This window comes from Macrobrachium rosenbergii, chromosome 55 (assembly GCF_040412425.1).
Source record: "Macrobrachium rosenbergii isolate ZJJX-2024 chromosome 55, ASM4041242v1, whole genome shotgun sequence".
Classification (NCBI taxonomy): Eukaryota; Metazoa; Arthropoda; class Malacostraca; order Decapoda; family Palaemonidae; genus Macrobrachium; species Macrobrachium rosenbergii.
This window is the reverse complement of record NC_089795.1, coordinates 66,279,538-66,297,662: the sequence shown is the minus strand read 5'-3', so window position 1 is coordinate 66,297,662 and position 18,125 is coordinate 66,279,538. Positions and strand designations below refer to the sequence as shown.

At 37.0% G+C, this 18,125-nt stretch overlaps 1 protein-coding gene across 1 annotated transcript in view; it reads right to left on the bottom strand.

Moving 5' to 3' along the window:
• LOC136835369 (broad-complex core protein isoforms 1/2/3/4/5-like) overlaps positions 1 to 17,084 on the bottom strand; it is a 946,407-nt gene extending 929,323 nt beyond the window's left edge. Inside the window, exons 1-2 of the mRNA XM_067098824.1 lie at positions 16,716 to 17,084; positions 8,811 to 8,877 (exon numbers count right to left, since the gene is read on the bottom strand). The gene's annotated coding sequence lies outside the window, so the exon portion shown is untranslated. The remainder of the gene's footprint in view (positions 1 to 8,810; positions 8,878 to 16,715) is intronic.
• Between the last annotated feature and the right edge of the window lie 1,041 nt (positions 17,085 to 18,125).

Sequence of the window (18,125 nt, the reverse complement as noted above, 5' to 3'; positions counted from 1 at the left end):
AATTACAGTAGTTAGAGAATAAGATAAGACAGATATATACCTATTTCGATATAAAATATTTATTTCAAAATACAAGAGGATAACAAAGCTTTGAATGTTTGTTCGTTTGTTTGCGCATGTGCTAAAACGTTCTAGTACAATTCTGCAGTGACGATAATCCATTAACACAGAAAGAAATTCCTGCCCACTGACCTCAAACTAAAATTTTACATTCATCTGATCTGGGATGGATGTTCTGAGAAAATCACTAACAGATACTTGCTACGCAAGAAGATAATAAGGTGTCCCAAACCAAATAGCATCTATTCCATTATCATACAGAAAAAAAACTGAACTGAGATTGTCAACTAAAACTAAAACGATTCCGGACTCGGAAATCCCATTCTCATCAACACGTTATCTATCAATGCCACTTAATTTCTGAATGGTTCATCTTTCCAGAAATACATCCAGTTCACAGGATCGTCCGGGGCCATAAAACAGAAATAATAAGCAAATACCAATTTCATTTGAAAACATGCTACGCACGTATCGAGCTTTGAATTCTGGTAACGTATTCTCCCGTTGTCTTCTCTCCTTTTCCATTACTGAAGCCGCCCCATCCTCAGACCGTCAAGGGAAAGTAGTAAACACGGGAAGTTGAAGCGTTTTTAGAACCAATGAAATACAAATGTACGATCAGATTTTGAGAGCAAGCTAATCATTTTGTTTTACCGTATGTTCGGCCATTAAATGTTTACTTCTCTTACTTTTCTCACTAAAGAATGGAAAACAGAGTCAACGCAGAGGAAAAGTAGACCTTGACCCCGTAAAAGACGTAGGAGAAGGTGACCCTTTTGCTGATGACAAGAATACCTCTTTGATGTGGGAAGTTTTATAATGCTCGGGAAATACTCAACTCAATTCATGTTAAAAGAATATCTCTTGCATCGGAGAGTTCTTGCAAAAATACTTTGTCATAATAATTATTGATCCACGAGATCTTGTGGAATAAAACCCCTTATTTATAGGTATGCCTTTATGCAAACTAGAATTCTGAGCTGAAGAGTAGTCTAGGACATAGGTCCGTTCGCTACTGAATTGCTTCCACATGCCCCACCTATTGTTACATTTTTCCATTACAACGCTACTTGAAAAAATTTCGCGTAGATTTGAAAGACTCCTATCTCGCCAACAACTACTGTAGTCATATTGATGCACATACCAGAGAAAAGTCAACGAGTTACTAATATCTCATTGAAACTAGAGACGAAAACAAATATCACAAATTGGAGGATATAAATATTGTTCATAACGACTTGGAAGTCATGTATCACTTGGCCTTAAAGATTACATACTGGCCCTCTAATGGATCAATTACTTAATTAACGGCCCTTGAATTATGCTTTGAAATTCACCATTTAATGAGAATTATTAGATTTTCAATGCTTGGTAAATGTGAATAACAAAATAATCAACTCAGCAAAGGCGAAATATCAGTTTGAGGAACGTCAAAGCATCAGTGAATTCAATTACCAAACAAGGAAAACTTACCAATAATCAAATCGTCAAAGTAACAAACGGTAATTTCGCAAGAATTACTGCCATAGTCTAGGAACTGAACATTTTGAAGAGTGCTTAGTATGTTAGGCCAAATAACACTAATTCATCACCTAACTAGATATAACAACTTTATTTATCTGCCATACATGAAAAACGGTCACTCAATCGCATAATACAACACTGCAAAGTTTTCTCGATACCTGGAAACCATACTAACAAGCAAGTAATAACTCTTGAACATGTCACAGGCCTATCATATATATATATATATATATATATATATATATATATATATATATATATATATATATATATATATATATATATATATATATATATATATATGGAAGTCTCTCAACAGCACACACACAAAAAAAAACTCAGTAGCAGAACCCTTTACAGTGGAGCTAAATTTCATGGTATTTGCTTAATCTTACGCGTCTTCGATAAATACTACGAACAAAAAGAAATATTCGGTCTATTTAAGTACAGTAATGGATGATCTTCCTATCTCAACCCTTCTTAAACAAACAGTAAAATGAGTTAACATCTTCCAAGTCTAATTTCGAAAGGCCTACATAAAATACAGTCCACTTGGCTTGGACTGTTTCCTTGGGTAGATTATTGTAATCATACAATCTTTGGATTTGCCAAATGAAGAAGTGACTAACCATTAGTCACTTCTTCATAAAGTTGTTTTACCCAGATAATGTTAACTGATTTGTTAACTTGTCTATGTTAAGAAGTAATTTCGTAAATAACTTCAGTTACTAGGAGGAAGCTTTCATAAGAGATAACTTTAGCAAAGACCTATTTTTTTAATGTTGAGAAAGCTTAAACAAGAAAATCAGAATAAACCTTGCTAGAACTTTATACACATTATATTATTAAAAAATGTCACTGGACTGTTGCTCAAATGACTCAGCGTATAAAACCTATCTTCTCATTCTACATCACCTTCTAAGTATCATTCTAGGTACTGCGTAGTAAGATTTCAGCAATACGCACATATACCGAGGCTACAGTTACCCTGCATAGCAAGAATCTTCTAGATGCCTACATAAGTTTATGAATCAAGACTTAAAAGCGATCGAACCTATGTCTCTAAGCTTATCCTAAACCTATTATCTCTGTTGTTAGATGCATAGGCTATATACTGCATATTCATAATAAACCTTAAAATCAATTTGGTAGTTTTCTTATATGCATGAAAAAACCGGAAAACATCAACTAATCCCACAGGTAACAGTGGCATTCCCCGATTTCTAGTTGGTTACTTTTCTATCGAGACTTTTATTTATTTTGTATCAAATCCTTGGACACGGTAATCTTATCCTTTAGTACTGATGATCATCTAATGCAAAACCCATATCAATCTTCAAAAATCTTTATATAAACAGAAAGAGTGTCATGGCTTCGGCAACAAAACTTTAAACTACATAACATCAAATTCAAAAGACCGATATATTTACCTGAAGAAAAATTCTCGTAAAGAAAAACATTACCCTCCAGATCTTCCTAATCTTGCTTAAAAATAATGGATAAAAAAAAAACTGTTTACTTTCTGCACCAATAGGCTACATGTGCGAAACTTTCCTTCTCCCATACAAAACAGTACGGTATACAATAAATTCATATCAGTTTAAAGTCCACATATTTTCTTAGAACATTCAAAAGGAGGCAAATAATCACCTCTCCAAAAACATACTGAATTTACTCACCTGTCGACTATACATTTCCTTAAAATGTGCCAGTTGACACACAAACAAAATGTAAAGAATGAAGGGATGAAAAAGTGCAAATGGGTTCAATCATTTATCTTAAGACTAAGTAACAAGATTGATTTCATAGACAGAAATGACTGAAAAGAATTCCATGCATGGCAAAAGGAACCGACAAATAAAGATGCTTTACAAATGGCTTATCCCTTAGTTACAATACGATATTCTAATAGAAATGTTACAACCCTCTACCGAGGTGACTGTTAAAATCCTACCGTTAATAGAAGAATACTTTAAAGGACTTATTATTGCATGGATAAAAACCATTCAAGGATTGACCAGATACCGAATCGAAGTGGCTACTCTAACCAACTTCCACCGCGTACTGAAGGAGGAATAAAACACTGACGAGCATTCTTCCCAAAACTACGTGCACCAACCAGAATTGACCACATAAATGATCAAACTCTCATGGATAAACAAGTCTTTAAATATGCTGGCAACCGCAAAGACAGTTAACATACTGAACGCCAATCAAAATCTGAATATCAATGAAGACAAAACTGCACAGTAATCTTAATATAATGAATTTTACGTTACAATACTTCACCTTCAACAAACCTATTTACAGAATTATAGTAATTATTAATGCTTTTAAAACGAGATTAAAGAGACATCAACGGATGAGGACCTCGAAATAGCATAATGTTAAACAACTGGCACAGTTCGACTAGTGTAAGCTAGTATAGAATACATGAAGACAAAATATAAAAAAATATTTCAATTTTCCTAACTCTAAATATATGACAGCACTAGCAATGGCAACATTGGATTTTTAGACACTCTTTGCGTTAAGTAATGAAGATGCTGCATAACCTCTATGACACAGACTTTAAGCATTATGAAAAAGGCTTTGTGTGCTTACTACAAGCAATCACACCTTTATTTTTTACGAAAAAAATGTTGAGCACTTCCAAAATAAAAAATCTCCACAAGGAGGCTCAATCAAAACTAAGAGATGAAGACATTTATAAGACTATACCAATAGCAAAAAAATTACGTCGAAATCTGAAACTTTTTATCACCTATAACGCTTTAAAAACAAATAATTACCCTTAAGCCACTGGCAGCTGGAGACAAAGAAGTAAATTTAAATCTTAAATTTGATTATTTTAACTGATTATTCATCAATAAATAACAAATCTCACAAATTTACATTCCAGAGGCTGTAGCACCCTTAATAATTTCAGTTGGTCTGGATTCTAATATCATGGCCATTTACAAAGAGCAAAATTGTTTGTGGAACAAGTCCAACGGCTAATCTACAAGATTAAAAAGAGCATCAGCATCACTATAACTGCCAAGACATTTCACAGTTTTACACTACTGGGAATGCAAGATACAACACACAGGTATGACAAAATTTTGCACCTAAACAGAATGTGGATGCTGATGTTCTCCATATCGAATAGAGCATCGTGGTTCTTGAATAGCATGCATTAATGGCTCTGATGGAAACCTGATTAATACAGCTAAAATGGCTAAGCAGAATTTCTTGGGGCAATTTCCTAAAATCAGAATACCACTAATCCTAAATAGGAAGCCATTTCCTGCAATGCACTCTAGATGAATTACTGCTTTGCCATTGTGGTCCGAGAAACCTGATACCGGTTCTGAGTGGGAGCTTACATGAACCTACAAGCCAACAGGTCGTAATTAAGGCTGCGCCTCAACATACAACTTTGCATAAGGTGGGGTTTAACGCAAAGTAATGGACCTTCTTCGATTTAGGTTAATTTTGTCCTAAATTATAACGAATCCCTTCTGGTTTCTGTCGAGAAGTATAATTTTGATTTTCCTCAAAGGTCGACACTAAGAGTGACTACACAAGGAAGTCAAACGGCTTTGATCCCAAGACACCGTTCTTTCATCTGATTATTCCCTGTACAGTATTATACCATCACATCTTGTCATCTGTATCTTTATACATTTATTTAGTATTGAGAAAGTCTCTTTCTCTCTCTCTCTCATATATATATATATATATATATATATATATATATATATATATATATATATATATATATGTATATGTATGTGTACTTACTTTTATCATAAAAGTAAAAAAAATGCATCGAAGATTCTTCAGCGCAATCGAGTTTTCTGTACGGCGTATAATCACGGCCACCGAAAATAAATCTATATTTCGGTGGTCTCGGTATAATGCTGTGTGAGCCGCGTTCTATGAAACTTTAACCACGGCCCGGTGGTGGCTGTCCCACTGCCAGATGCACGATTATGGCTAACTTTAACCTTAAATAAAGTACTACTGAGGCTAGAGGGCTGCAATTTGGTATATCTGATGATTGGAAGGTGGATGATCAACATACCAATTTGCAGCCCTCTAGCCTCAGCTATCAGTCAAAACTACCCCGATTTCCTGGGTTTATAGTTTGTTTTCTGACGACTCTGTGTACATAAAGGTTTTCAGCTGAAGATTTAAAGAAAGAAAGAAAGAAAGAACACCAGTAATGATAGGCATGGTTCCACAAAGAAAGGATCATCATGTCGTTGCTGTCGACGCTTGAAAAACTGCGGATGAGATTCGGAAACAGTCTTCAACACCCAGTTAACGATGCTCATATATTTTAGAACGGAATGTTTCAATAAAATTAGAAGCTGATACTCTAATATAATTACTTCCCATGGTCCTGGCCCTCTTACCATGCAATTCCCAACTTTTTTTTCTTTGTCTTTTTCTTAATTAGCGCCAAGCCAACAGAACAAAACTGGCACGAAGCAATTAAGAGCTCAACTCCGGTATACTATAACAAACGTAAATAATTAGAAGAAAAAATTTTCTTTTTCAATACTGAAAGATAATTCTTTTTACATGGATAAGAAACTCTATACCAAGGCAAATAAGACAGCCCCAGACTTATGAGATGGCGCTCCCTATCTACCTCTTCCAACACCAGTTTATTAAAGAAAAAACTTTTATATTACCTACATACTTGGATACGCCGTTACCAAGAATTCCAGAAGGGAGTGCTTCAAAATATGTTAATATATGAACTACACAAATAAGTTCCCAGGTTGAAAGGTATATTACTACTACAGCAATAATCTATATATTGAAATAAAACCTTGCCACATAACTTTATACGCAACCCAGAGAGAGAGAGAGAGAGAGAGAGAGAGAGAGAGAGAGAGAGAGAGAGAGAGAGAGAGAGAGAGAGAGAGGCTACAAGGAATATATATTGCGAAGACGATCAAGACCTTACGAGAAAAAACATGTGTATGAAATTTCAGTATTGGGCTGAATTTTTGTCCTGCTTTGAAAGATTAACGATTAATAAATTTACTTTTGATAAACATTCTTAGCTACTGGAATTCACTTCAAGTTTAATTAACCTGATACATGATAACCCAGCTTCTAAGAGGTCCACTGGTTGTTTGCATGAAAGAAATTCAACTGCCCAACGACTTAACATTACAGATGCCTTCGAATTCGAGCAGTAACGTCTTAGGAAAGGTCTTTCTTATTATTACCTCCATGTTGAACAATTCACCTCTCGCACCTTCTGAGGATTTTAATGTAGGCTACATTTATACTGCTTTAATTAGTGAATCAGCGTAGGAATGGATCATTAAGTAACACTTGTCATCCTAGGAGTGCTCCTGGAATAGCTCAGGGAATCGATATCATTGCCACCTCTTCAATAATGTTTTTTTACAGTACAGCAGAGAGCTTCAACTTCCGGTGGGTTCCCTCATTATCAATTTAATTATAATGTGAATTCCATTGGTAATTTAGAAACTGTTTATTTTGGGTGAATAATTCGCTGCACTCTCTGTCCTCCAATTAATTGTTAACTGTTATCTTTTAACGTATGGTAATGCTTTTCGTACTTGGTGCTACTTTTAGGTTTTCTCGTGTTTACTACGCTAGTGCTTAATTTACAGTTATTTCATGCTTCTATTATTCATTATTAGTCAGATGAAACCTATTCATATGGAACAACCCACGGGGGACGCTAGGAGGAAGTAAGGGGAGGTAAAGGAATTCAGAAGGAAGAGATCCGACTTATTAAACAAGAAGTACATTAATAAATTAATAGATAAAAACGTATCTAAAAAAAAGAAAGAGAGAGAGCAACTTTTGGAGACTGCACATCTATAGCAATGCAGCTTAAATCTAATCAAAAATTACATAGAGGACCTGCTTCGCTAATTCAACAAGGCAAGTGATTCAGCATCCCATGCAGTTATAACAATATTCTCTCTCTCTCTCTCTCTCTCTCTGGCTTCATCAGTCAGACCTTGCTTTACATTAATATATATATATATATATATATATATATATATATATATATATATATAATATATATATATATATATATATATATAATATATATATATATATATATATATATATATATATATATATATATATATATATATATATATATATATATATATATATATATATATTAATGTAAATATAATATATATATCTATATATATATTAAAAGCAAGAACACTGGGTCTGGCGTTCCCCTTCATAATCTATTCGTCGGAGTCAAACAATGAACATGCCGATTAGTATTTCTGGAAAGACTTTTATTAACATAAGAAATAAAACATTCCACCATTCAAGGAATTTTAGACACTGTGTCATTCTAGCACTCTTTGTTCCTGACACAGGCAATTGAAATTTATGCATAAAAGCTCTAACTCTAACAGAGATAACATGCACGCTACTCACACACAATGAACGTTCTACCTGAATAATTTTCTTGATCATGCAATTTTGATCATGTATTAAGAACAACTGCATTAAGAAAAATAAAAAACTAAAAGAACAACGAAGCTCAATAGAGACACCCACTGCTATCACCAGCAGTAATAATACATTTATGAAATCAAGGGAGTGCCAGCGGTGGGGCTCTGCCGTTACACACGCTCATGGTCAACAACCCATTTGCAAACCATGTGAAGATAAGCAAAACTGAATTTAGTAAGAACTATTGCCTCACCACGGTTAACCTTATTCTAGTACGAATTCCAGAGTTAAATTAATAACATTCAGATGGCACATCAGACAAGCCATTGTACATACATCAACTAAGCCATTTGAAGGATGCTATATTCGACAGGCTTGTCTCCATTATCCTATGCCTATTGAAAGGTGGAACTTACCTTCACTCATGACATATTTTTAGAGAATTCTTCGAGTTAAACTAACCCATACAGACAAGTTTCTGTATATTAGAAAAACTAATCTAGATACTGACTTCATAATAATACCCAGATGAAAAAATAAATTATAGACAGACAGATATACATACATAGAGAGAGAGAGAGAGAGAGAGAGAGAGAGAGAGAGAGAGAGAGAGAGAGAGAGAGAGAGAGAGAGAGAATATCCTAAGGATGTAAATGAAGAAGTCGACTAGGCAGAACAAATCTAATTGTCTCCTACAAACACTATTCAACCTAGCTTCTGAAGGCATAAAATTTCAAAATTTCAACAACAGTATAATTTACATAACTGCGTTGACGATATGCATGGGTAGAATGGAGAAAATGTGGTGCTATATCAAAACTGATGTACCTAGAAAAAAAAAGTATACCAATAAATAACAGTAACTTGATATAATATTATGAACATCACACACTAACAAACTCATCGGAACTAATGGACAAAATATATACATCAGACAATAGCGAAGGCACGAAACAATGTGATATAAATCATGACAATGGTTAAGCAAAAACACTATTGAAGGGAAACAGAAAAGCTCTGTATTCAATTTCAAGGATGGTTGTAGCATTCGGGGCTAAAGACAGTGAAAAGAGGGATTTGGAGAGATCCAGAAAATAAATAACATGATATACAAGGTTCTAAAGGTGAAAATGACAGAAAACACCACCGCTGCACAACGAAGTAATAACTAGAAAGGTTGGACAGCAAGACGGAAGAACGGAAGCGGGAATGGATGTCAAGAAAAGGCTAAAAAGTAGGTGCAGCTAGGAGTCAAAGGGACGTTGCAAACACCCTCAAGTAATGACTACAGTGCACAGCGTGAGGTCCACTGACGGCATTAACTTCCTATGGGTACCTCAAAGTACGTATAACAAACAGCATGACAGAAGAGGAAATCGTGAATGGATAAAGCAGTCAACATGAATAATGAGAGGGAAAAAGAGGCAGAAAGGAAGCTGTACCTAAAGAAAATGTCTATGGAAAGAAAGAATACAGTAATTAGCTTGAAGGTCTTAGCATATGGAATTTTAGCCAGAGGCCAAGCGCTGGGACCTATGAAACGGAAACTGATGGTACGGTTTGAAAGGTGTAACAGGAGAAAAACCTTGCAGTTGCACTATAAAACAATTTCTTGAGAATGTGGAAAGTCAGATGGACGAAAGAAAATATGAACGGAGGTACAGTAAATGGAATGTAAGAGGTTGCAGCTAGGGGCCGAAGGGACGTTGCAAAGAACCTCAAGTAATGCCTAGAGTGCACCAAGTGAGGTGAACTGACGACACTGGCCCCCCTACGGGACTGAAGGTCTTAAAAGATGCAAATGGAGAGGTGCTGTTCGGTATCGATAAGAGCGGGTATTTCAAGGAAATGTAATTTTGAGATTGCTTGTGGAACAATTCTCGAGGATGTAAAGAGGACAATTTAGAAGCTGTAGAAAGGAAGGGCACCTGCAACAGATGGGATACTAGGCTACAAGATGCTTTCGGGTACATGGATGAGGGATATATTCTAAAAATAAAAGAAATTAATTATTTTGTTGCATAAATGGGGATACTGAAAGAATTCAAGCAAAATCAAGTATAACTAGACAGGTGTATGGTAGGGTTTTACTGGTGGAGTAGTCAGTAGATGCATTCAAAAGCGAAGGAGGATGAGGGTTTAAACAAGGAAGATTAAAGTGTTTTGATGCAGAAGGTATGCAGGAAATTAGTTTAAAAAGCTATCTGTGCATGGACCACAGGCTTGTAGGGTGTATATATGATAATATGTCAAAAGCAATTGCTAGTTTTTATAATGAAAGAGAAGCTTATTTCAGAATAACCCTGTAACATTTTTATGTAAGGCATCAAGAGAGAGAGAGAGAGAGAGAGAGAGAGAGAGAGAGAGAGAGAGAGAGAGAGAGAGAGAGAGATGAATATGCTAAGGTTCTTAGATATTATTTTGGCTAAAAAGATGTGGTTCCTGATTGAAGAAGAATAAATCCGACCATGATATTACTTCTTTATAAAGGAAATATACTACTAAACCTTAGCGTCATTTTAGATAGTTTAAAAAGTAAATATTACATCTCGAACGAGAAAATCAAGCTTATGGAATGATGGAAAATGGACATAGGCAGTAGGAGTAAATATTAACCTTACAAGGGTCTGAACATAAAGCTGCGGATAAAACGAAAACTCGTAACTAATTCATAAGCTTCTTTAAACCCTTTCATTCGCTAAAAAAGAAAAAAATCTATGAAAACTGATATTTCTAAAAACTACGTAGTATCATATTGAAAATAATAAAATAATAAAGTTCAAAAGACAGGCAGCTTGGCAGGATTGCTTGCAAAGCAAGTGGAAATTGGGAATGTAACTGGTAAAAGGTTCCCTACACTTTTTGAAAGTATAAATATCTGCTTAATATTCAATTACACTTTTCCAATCTTCACTGAAATGCCAGTTCCAAAAAATCGAGGCCTTTCATGTTTCATTTTCATCGTAATTCAATTAATGTATATGCGTACGAAATTCACCTTTCATCCTCGTACCCTTCCATGTAAAATCGAAATTATACGACTTTTACGGTACCAGAATGTGTGCGCTATTAATAGAAAGGGCCATACCGCGAGATAATTTCATGAATGCAGAATGTAATAGGAAGCTCATTCTGCAGCTTCGGGTTTTTCCTATCTTACTTTATCTTCATTTCACAGGTCGTGGAGTTTTGTTGCCAACCTATACAAAGTCAGAGTTACTCTCCTAAATTTATCACCTAAATGTATAACGCAGAGTCTCCGATTATATTTCAAAAATAATACATGAAGGTCCACGTAAATACAATACCCTAGATGAAGGGATGATGCTCGACGCATTATGATGATGAAACCGGTTTTGAACACTAACATTGCACTGATACAACCAGAAAACTGTTCTCCTAGTTTTTAATATCTAGTTTCATTAAAACTATGTCAATAACGGGAATGAGCTGAATCACTTCATCATCACTACCATGAGACTGGTTACAAACACATTCCTTTCTTTTGAGCTACGCTAAAATATTGCACTACCAAATCCTTTATAAGTACATGATTAGCGATTGCATCTGATTTCGATTTCTATATACATCCTACACTAAGACAAAAAGTACTTCTTTTAATCTTGCTTTAAGACAACCTTTACAATATGAGTTGTCAAATATGACCAATATCCCCAAATTTTCTCTGGTAAAAATTTTACCTCTAATCCTATTTACATTATTTATATCCTTATAACATTACTGCTAGTGTTGTGCACGTAACATGGTCACCTCTGCAGTACTGAATGGATTCTATTTACCTTCTTTCAAACTACCGACATCTACACTGAGGCCTTTGGCAGGCCCACCCAGGCAGGGCAGATGGAGACTGGTAGGTGCAATTGGCTATTAAGTCCTGCAGTAAGATAAATCTTAACATTTAAAAAGTGGGGTAGCCGCAGATTCTGATAGGACAGATTTGGAATCTTCTTCAGTCTGTCTTATGCATCCACAACTGCGCCTTTCCTTTCGAGAGAGGGGCCCATAACCTTTGCTAAAGAGGTCTTCCAAAATGGCAGTGGAGCAGCAATATAATAAGGAAATCTTACAGATCATACACCCAGACCAAGGGTGGCCTGCAATTAGCCTAGTTGCAGTAAAAAAATTATTTTCATACAAATTGTGATGGATGAAGATTAAACCCTGACAAAAATGATTTTTAGGTTTATGAAATTTGGTCTTCCCTCCCTCCAAAAAAATCTTTTCACTGGCTGTGTTTCTTTTACTTCATGCAACTCACTGAGGATCCTTGATGTCATCCTTAAATTGTAAATTCATTTGGGAAAACATATCCAGTCTACAAGTACCTCTTCTTTGGAAAACCTTTCAAGATTTTATGAGACTTTCATACCCTGGGGAAATGTTTTTTTTTTTACTTTTATTCTGCCATATTTTGAAAATTGTCCCCAGGTTTATCTGCAGCAGCTGGACAAAACCTTGAGCTCAATTAAATTTCTTATTCTTATTCTTAACCTCTGTCACGGTTGATCAATTAACTGGGTGCAAGCTTTATGATTTAGCATAATTCTGTTCATCCTTTGCATCTAGATCCTACAACAATACCATCCACAACATAGAACTAGAAATACAGGTAACTCTCAACAGTCTTACCATGTCTTTTGTCAGGTTCAGTACCACACAACATAGAACTTATATTGCAAATGTGACCAAATTCTGGAATGATATTCTTCGCCATGTAGATAAGTCACCGGAAATTCAAAAGTTCAAAATGGGTGCAAATGCCTTATTGTTCAGCAGTTCATCTGAGTCTCACATCACAGCTTGTTATCGTGGTCCGCTTCTTCCTCCTCTGACAAAATAGGAATGAGAACTAACTCCTCGGACTTGAGTACTGTCTTCTTCTTTAAGAAAGTCATCAAATCATCCAGTTGGCACTTAATCGGGGCCAAAGACGAATCCTCTTAAGGCGACGAAAGAAGGAGAGGAAGCGATGGCGCAAGGCGCTTAGAAGAAGAAAAAGTGGGTAAGCAATCTCTGTTTGGGATTAACTATGCCTCTAGGATGTCAGAACAAGCTGGTCGTCAAAAGTAACGCAGGACAGGTATACTGTGCCACTTAAATAGGTCTAAGGTGAAAGCAAGGTGGACACTTACAAATTCCAATAGGGCCAGTAGATAGTCCCACTGCAGACAAAGTGGTGGCACATCCTGTCCTAAACCAACAGTTCCAGTGCCCACTCAAGGGACCAAGGCACAATATCAGTGCAGCCAGTTCCAGCTTATGTACCTGGGCCATGGAAGGTTTGCAAATGTAAAGGAATTCTGAGCCACATTCAACCAGTTCACACAACTCCCTGTGTAAAGTGCTGCCCGAACTAGTAGAGTACCAATAAACAGATACATAGGCTATAATGCAAATGGAACCCCAGCCCTTGATCACTAGCACGCAGCTCATTCTGGTACTGGCGAGTACTATGCAGAGACCTGTTGCATGCAAACCCCCAGAATGTGTGTGTGTTAACTAGAAACTGTGAATGCACCAAACAAGAGGGTAGCATTGTTTCAAATAGGTGTGCTTCAAGCAGAACACAAGTGGAAGAGCTGGGAACAAATCTCTGGTAAAACAGAGAAGACAGAAGCTAATAAAGAACCTTGCTGACCTTGCTTATTGTGTCCAGATCACACATGGCTGGTCTAATACCATTGCTTCCCAGGGCTTAAGAAGGCCAATTTTTTTAAGTCATGAAGGATTCCTAGATATGTCTTCTTGGGCTACTACAGCTTCTTGTTCAAGGAGAAAGATGAAGGTGAAGACGGGGAGGAGGATGGGAAAATGCTTCAGCCTGACCTAGGTACCTTGAGGCTTGGCCATTCTTGGACCAACAAAATTTCTCAAGACAACACAAATGTTTCTTACACAAAAATATTTAATTCCAACGGTTCTGTTGGTGTTTCAAAGGATCCAAATCTTTTTCCCTACTTGCAAGACATGTTTCTAATTAGCTGTCCCCCATCACCCAAATTTCAGCACATTTGGTTACATACAACCTAGGTCTCAGGATTTCTAGCAAAAAAAAAAAAAAATACAATTTTTTTTATAAAATGTAAATACACCAGCGGAATCATATTTCAGTATTTCCAAGTAATAGTTCTGCATGGACTGTATGGAATGGCTCCGCAAATACGAAAGTCATTAGGGAGCCATGTGTTCAAGAAGGAATTGGCTAAGGAAATCTATTGTAAAAGGAACCATACTAATCTAACGTACGCTAACCTATTCTAGTAGGCCATGTTTCTTAGCAGGGAGACTCCAACCCCTAGATTCCCTTGCAAAGGAAACCATTTTTTACCAAAGTTCCATGATGGCCAGCATACAAAAACATAATCAGTTCTGGGTAGAACTAAGTATTAGCTCTGCATTGGGTATTACCTTGGAAATTTACTTTTTCTATAGTATTTTGGTTGCTTATCAAGAATTTACCGTTATTTTTTGTCACTCGACTGTAATTAACCTGTCATAAACCTCAGAACTGATTATATTTTTGCTATTGCGCATGCGCAGTGCTATAGGCCTTGGTAAAACTTTACTTTAGTTGCGAGGCCTGATTCCCGCCAGTCGTCGACTGGGACAGGTTCCTTATACATAAAGAGACATAGCCTTTCCTATAATGCAAGGTCCTGACCTAAACAGACCTTACCTACCTAACCTGACTTAGGGCCACATGCCCTGACCTGGCCCAGGGGGGCTTACCTGTCCCAGTCGGCGACTGGCAGGAATCAGGCCGCGTAACTAAAGTAAAGTTTTACTAGGAACTTTTGGTAAAAAGTGTAGGGTAGAACTAAGTTATAGGTACACGGTGGATATTTAGCCAGAAATGGCAGTTTCTTATAGTATTTTGGATGCTTATTAACAATTTAACGTTAATTTTTGGCGGTCGGCTGTAATTAACTTACAATTTACCTTTGAACTCTACCCTACGGTAAGGGGGACCCCGATGGGAATCCAGGGTTTCCATACGCGATCTTTATGAGACAGAGCACCAGTACGTCTGTTTCGAACCGTTCATATCCCGTCTGGCAAGTGCAATAACTTGTTAACGTATGGGTAACTCTCCCCCCACCCCCGAGCCAGTACTAAACATGGCGAAAGGACATTCCACTTGGCCGACAACAAACAAATGCACTGCCAGTGTCAGAAGCCCTAAAAGTGTTGAAAAAACTAGTTTCCAAGCTACTGCACTTGCCGGACGGGATATGAACCGTTCGAAACAGACGTAGCCATGCTTTGTCTTGTGAAGATCGCGTATGGAAACCCCTTGTTGGATGGACTAAAGGGGTTAATTACAGCCGACCCCCCAAAAATAACGGTAAATCGTAAATAAGCAACCAAAATACTATAAGGAACTGCCATTTCTCGCTAAATACCAGCTGTGTATTTATTACTTAGAAATACCAAGTGGAGTTTCCCACACTAGGGGTCAAGAGGGCAGAGCCCCTGGCTAAGTAACACAGCCTATTTGGTTAGGTTAGTACAGTTCCTTTTATAATAGGTTTCCTTAGCCAAGCCCTTCTTGAACACATGGCTTCCTAATGTCTCTCGTATATAGTTGCAGAACCGCTCCATACAGTCCGTGCGGAGCTAATACTTAGAAATACCCAGTTCTGAAGTTAATTACAGGTTAAATACAGTCAACCAACAAAAAATACTGGTAAATTCCTGATAAGCAACCACAATACTATAAGAAAAGTCAGTTTGAAAGGAAATGGCAATTCTAAGCCATAGTTCCGCAGTGAGCTAGACTATGGCAATTGACGTTTTCCTATGTTATTTAACTTGCTTTACAGGAATTTATAGGTAATATTTTGTCAGCCAGCTGCAACTAAACTGTAATTGACCTTTGAAGACTACACAATGGGGTAGATCTAAGCCAGCATTTCACAGCAAGCCCCCCACCCCCCTCCATAGCTAATACGGCAAAATTGTAACCAGTAAACATCCCTAGGGTATTTTAAGTTGGTATTTTTAGGGGTGTTTACTGGTTACAATTTTGCCGTATTAGTTATGGAAGGGGATGGGGGGTTCGCCGCAGAATGCCGGCTTAGATCTACCCAGTCATGTAGTCTTCAAAGGTCAATTACAGTTTCTGCCGGCCGACAAAATATTACTTTAAATTCTTGTAAAGCAAATAACATAGGAAAACGTCAATTGCCATAGTCTAGTTCACCGCGGAACTACAGCTTAGAATTACCAAGGAAATGCCCAATGCAGAGCTAATGCTTAGTTCTACCCATATTTCAACCAAGACAGAGCCTAACCTAACCTTCCTTAGGGAACCAGGTACTTACCTGACCTGGGAGGGGAGGAGCAGCCTTAACCCTAGACCGAACCTCATCCTGACGGCCATCAATCGCATATTTGCCTATGCTGTACAATAACGGGAACCAATGCCCGACAAAAACGTCAAAAACTAAGTCATTTTTATCGATGAGTTATGGGATTTTTCCATATCCTACAATCAGGGAGACCACTTTTTATTTTATGGAAATTTTCGCTAGGAGGCAAAATAACAGAAACACTGCCAACCCCTCCCTTTACACAAGACTAATGCCTTAACAAAGCATTCCATTCATTAGGTCTAACAGGATAAGCAGTGTAGTGATACTTACCAAAAATGGGCTAAAGAATACTCCACAAGCCAGTAATCAGCTTCAGCACCCTAATCGTTGAAGCAAGACACGGGATGTCTCTGCCGCCTAGGCCTAACACATTTCACAGGGGCAAGATGCACTCCAATGGTTATCGGCACCAGAAACTGCTTCCTATTTGATACCTAGAAATTTTAATGCAGCACACTCAACAGCCACAAGCACTTAACAACCTTATAAACCGCAATCAAGATGCACTCAATTTCCACGAACATTTTTTCTGAGTTCCGTAGTTTTGACACGGAAGTAAAAGTTTAAGAACTATACACAATACGATAACCACCAATGTATTCTGCCGTACTACTTCCCGCTCCCAAGTCAACTTCCCAAGTCTTGGCGGTCATCTTTCGTCAGTAGTTGCCAAGTAGGGATTTCTGGACTCTGGATCAGAATGTTTAAAAATTATGCGTAGCAAATTTCTTTTTAATTCAGTGTAAACATTATTTGCAATATTATTTTTATCATGCATAAGACGATTTTGATGTCCAGGTGAGTAGTTTACATGAATTTATATTCTGTGCCTTCAACCTATTTGTTAGTGTCGTACTGAATAACCTAACAATAATTGAAGATTAAAAACTATATCAAAAGACGTTGGATTTCTTGAAACTAGATTTTCCAACAGGGTATCCCATAATAAAGAAATCATAATTTGTCAGTATAATGAAGAAATTTTCAAAATGTTACGGTACGCTTCTCCCACTTCATATGTTGCGTTATTCTGTCTTTGTGCCGCCTTAATTCAATAGCAGAAAAGTATTTCTGTTGCATCTTCGTGTTGCTGTTTTGTTAATTGTAACATGAACTTAATCAAAAAAATGTGCAATATGAAGTATTTTAAGATTTGTGCACTTTCAGTGAGACGATTGAATAACGATCTGGTTGTTGTGTCATGGCATATGGATTATGATTATTTCTGGACTATACTTTTGCCGCTTTAAACTCAACTCACAGCAAGCAGACTGTACTGTGTGCTTGCATGTGTGTGACAAAATCTTAATTGGTGAAAAGGAAAGCTTTTTGCGTTGAGATTACAATATTATATATGTTTCCTTATACATATGCATTTTATAGACAGTACGTACCTGCTTGCAGATTGTGAGTTCAAAGAGACAGAACTGAGTACTAACTGATTTATTTGTTGTTGTTGTTTCAGATTTAGCTGGCCTTGTGCCAGCACAGGCTCTTGCTCCTAGAGCAGCCCGTAACTGATTTATTTACCTGGGCACAGGTATACATAGCAGCGCGCGGACGGAAACGGAGTGCCCAACCTCCGATTGCAGTGACCCGCACACTGAGCGAGAGCACTTTGTGTTTGTTAACAGGCAAACAAATAGCAATATTAAGAGACATAATGTACATACAACGATA